Genomic DNA, 4,318 nt, shown 5'->3' with positions numbered 1-4,318 from the left:
TGTAAGAAGATTTGGGTGGGATGCAATGCCCTTACTCAGATCATAGCCTGCTACTCTCAAGTGGAAGGATGTGTCCTTGGGGTGTGTAATTGGCTTCCCATATAAGTGGATGCTCTGAAAAGCTTGCTTGCTTTTTGCTTGTTCTGAATCTTGTTTCTGACATATCAAACTCTAGTTCTATTGACTTGAGTCAATAGCCTATCATAATGTCATCAGCAGCCTACCATCTGACCTATCAGCCTGAGGCTCATTTAGATTTATAGCCACAAGCCTGTCATCTTCCTGCTCACCTTGGGTTCATTTATTACCCACAGCTGCATGATTGAAGTCATACCCTCAGTTTAACATGCGACCCACAGACCTGGGACTTGCCCTAACTTGAAAACTGCCAATTTGTATAACTGTGTGAACCATTTTAAAAAGTGAAATCTATATAAGCTTCACTAGTTTTGATTCTCTAAAGGATACTCCCTAAGACAAGGTGCTTTGAATTCCTTGGAAATTTTAGTTCAACTCTGTCAATTAAAAAAAAACAGCTGAAATTTTGATAAGGATTGGGATGAATCTTTAGACCAATTTGAGAAGTCATTCCGTCTTTACAATTATCAAGTGTTCCCATTCATGAATAAAGAATATATTTCCATTTCTTTAGATCTTCATGAATTTGTTTCAACAATAATATGTAGTTATAATGTGAAAATCTTGCACATTTAACTTAAATTTATTAAGCATTTAAATTTTGGTGCAATTGTTAATGGAATCATTTTATTTCCTCTTGAATTGTTCACTACTGGATAGTTTAAAACATATAACTCTGGAAATTATATTCTCTCCCTTACCTGGGAAGTTTTGTTGTTGTTGCTGCTGTGTGTTGCAATTAGTTTCACTGGTTAGTGACTTTTTAAAATTACTTCTGCAAAATGTATGTTCCATTTTTAAAGTAGCCACTAAAGTGTCTGCTTAATGGACTTATGGTCTGATAATTATTGGACAGAGATTTTCCTAATTACCCAGCCTTCCTAAGTCTCTTAATATTTGTCAAGTAGTTTGTGTAGATCATTAGGCATGTCTTCGAAACCAAACCAGCTGGTTGACAGTTCTGATTTAGGTTTCAAATCTTGCTTGCATGGAACTTCAAAATCAACCAGAGGTGAGAACTTCGAGCCTCTTGTATCTTTCCAGAGTACATACACACATGTGTGGTGTTCAATATTCCTATGAATATAAAAATAAGTTAAAAAGTAATGCAGCAAAATAATAGAAACCTTTATTAAACAAAAATCACAAAATGTGACCCTATTGTTTCTTAACATATTTTCCACCAAAGTCTTGCAGTAGTGGTTCCATCTCTCCAACTCAACTCCAAAGAATTCTGTGCTCTTCAATTACACGTTATCAAAATGGCAATCTTGGAATCCTTATGGTACTCAAATTGTGTTCCTTTTAATGTCATTTCTGTTTTGAAAATGCAAATAAGTTTAAAACAGCAAGATTTAGGCTGTAGGGTGGATGGGGTCATATTTCCAACAAAATTCTTAGGACATCCCTTGCTACCCTCCATGCATGAGCAGGTGCATTGTCCTGACCAAAAGGAAATCAGCAGAGCCATTTTTCCTGAACTTTTTCTCAAAAATACTGTGTATAACTTTATTAAAACTTCAGAATGAGCCCCTGTGATACTCCTGTGTACTTCAAGAAAATCAATCCCCTAAAAGAGTCAACATAAATTCTGAGTTGACCTCCCTTTCTTGAATTTAACTAATCTAACAAATATCCTCAGAAGCCACTTTTTTTTATTATTATTATTACCATTTTATTGAGGACTCTTACAGCTCTTATAACAAACCACACATCAGTTGTATCAAGCACATTTGCACATATGTTGCCATCATTATTTTCTAGACATATACTTTCTTTTTTTTTTTGAACTGTTAAATTATATTCAGATAGATAGATAATACAAGAAATGAACAGTTAAATTATAAAGCAGTACAAATGGCTCAGTGCAACTCACTCCCATGAGAGAGTTGTGAGTCCTTCAAGTTTTTTTTTTGTTTTGTTTTTGTTTTTAAATTTTAACAATTTATTGGGGCTCATACAATTCTTTTCACAGTTCATATATATACATACATCAATTGTATAAAGCACATCTGTACAGTCTTCGCCCTAATCATTTTTTTCTCTTTTCTTCTTTTACATTTTATTAGGGACTCATACAACTCTTACCACAATCCACACATATACATACATCAACTGTATAAAGCACATCCATACATTCCCTGCCCCAATCATTCTCAAGGCATTTGCTCTCCACTTAAGCCCCTTGCATCAGGTCCTCTTTTTTTTCCCCTCCTCCCTCCCCCTTCCCCCCTCCCTCATATGCCCTTGGTAATTTATACATCGTTGTTTTGTCATATCTTGCCCTATCCGGAGTCTCCCTTCCCCCTTCTCTGCTGTCCCTCTCCCAGGGAAGAGGTCACATGTGGATCCTTGTAATCAGTTCCCCCTTTCCAACCCACTCGCCCTCCACTCTCCCAGCATCGTCCCTCACACCTTGGTCCTGAAGGTATCATCCACCCTGGATTCCCTGTACCTCCAACCCTCATATGCACCAGTGTACAGCCTCTGTCCTATCCAGCCCTGCAAGGTAGAATTCGGATCATGGTAGTTGGGGGGAGGAAGCATCCAGGATCCGGGGGAAAGCTGTGTTCTTCATCAAAGAAGCCACTTTTTTTATTGAACCTTGCTTTCTAAATAGTATTGGTAAATCCGAGGCTTATTTCTGGTTGTAATTACATCATAAAATTACAGGGTTGGTTTTTTGTTTGTTTTTAGCTTAGAGCTTAAATAAAAGACTGATGAGTCTTGAAGCTAGCCGATCTTCATGAAATACTTTTGGTACCCATTGAACCCAAAGATTGCTGAGGCCAAAGTATTTGCTTAATATTGAAAATGCCAAACCATGTAAGATCTCATCTTCAGTAGCTACACCACCAATGGTAATTCTATGATCTTCCTCCACCAGATTCTGGATTTTAGCCATACTTTCTTGTTGAGGTTGACAATCTTTCCTCCTTTGGCTCATCTTTGAAGTCTTTCTGGCCTTTTGCAAAGTGCTTGCCCCATCTTAAAGCTTTTCACGTGCGATAGCATTCTTATGTACTTATTGCAAAGGTCTGATTATTTGAGTTGTCCAGTTGAGAGGTGTTCAAAATTTGACATTGGTTCTGCCCGCAGAATCATTTTTCCCATGGCACATAATTATCATGTTTAAGGAATTCTCATAGCACTTTTTACTCCCATAAAGATTTACAGTCTCGGTAACAGGGGCAGTTCTACCCATCCTATAAGGTCACCATGAGTAGAAACTAACTCAGTGGAAGTGTTTGTTTGTTTGCTTGCTTATTGGAATGAGATTGGGACAAATATGCTGCTAAGAGAATTTGGGACAAATATGCTGCTATCCATTAACTACAGACACATGCGTAAACACCCTTTGTTTGAAATAAGCCCCAAACAAAACAATCTCACTGCCATTAACTTGATTCCGGCTCATGGAGATCCTATGCATGTGTAAACTTGAACCCTAGTAGCAATATTCTCCTACTGATGCTCATATGTCTGAGCTTCTTAAAGGCCTCACAGACATCTCACTTATTTGATTTCTATGGTAAGGTTTTGGCTAACCTATGGTTTCCCCTCAATACTTCGCCATCATTTCGGGCATCATTGAAGGTAAACATTACTTCTAAATATTTTTGCCTTATACCCTCAAGGAAAAACTTTTTTGAGCTTAGTAGACTCTGAGTCCAATCAAATACGCCTATCCTTGCTAGTATGGTTTTCCAGGAAAACTTCAGATATGTTAACTAATTGCAATTTTCTGGGATTGAGGTTTTAATGCAGTTCCTACTCCACTATACTCTTTTTTTTTCGTTTTTCTTTCTTTTTCTTTTCCATGTCGCTCGTGGTTAAAAGGGCTGCCCAGCAGAGGCTTGGCGGCCCCAGTTATGCGCCAGCATTTGCTCTGGCGCTGCAGCTTAACCCCCTGCGCCAAGGGCAGGCGCAGCGGGTTCAAAGGCAGCGCCCCCATTATACTCTTTTCTGTGACTGTCGCTGTGCTGACTTTCACTGTCATTGTGGGTTGTTGGTTTTTAAGGCTATCATGAAGTTTACAAGAGGAAGATGGCAATAAAACTTAAAACACCACAAAACTCGTTGTTCTTACCAAGATTCAGCCATTTTTCTTTAGCAAAGACTCAGATAATTGTGTCAATCATCGACTAAATTCCTTAGTTCTGAAAAACTGATTCAGAAA

The 4,318-nt window shown here is 38.1% G+C and overlaps 1 non-coding gene across 1 annotated transcript; it reads right to left on the bottom strand.

Annotated features, from left to right (window-relative positions):
- Nucleotides 1-3,956: 3,956 nt before the first annotated feature.
- On the bottom strand, nt 3,957-4,087 carry LOC142435496 (small nucleolar RNA SNORA76). The gene has a single exon (XR_012781542.1). It is a non-coding gene; the product is annotated as a small nucleolar RNA SNORA76 (small nucleolar RNA).
- Nucleotides 4,088-4,318: the final 231 nt, after the last annotated feature.

Source organism: Tenrec ecaudatus, chromosome X, assembly GCF_050624435.1.
Source record: "Tenrec ecaudatus isolate mTenEca1 chromosome X, mTenEca1.hap1, whole genome shotgun sequence".
In the NCBI taxonomy this organism is placed as follows: Eukaryota; Metazoa; Chordata; class Mammalia; order Afrosoricida; family Tenrecidae; genus Tenrec; species Tenrec ecaudatus.
Note: the sequence above shows the minus strand (reverse complement) of the source record. Positions and strands in the feature narration are given on the sequence as shown.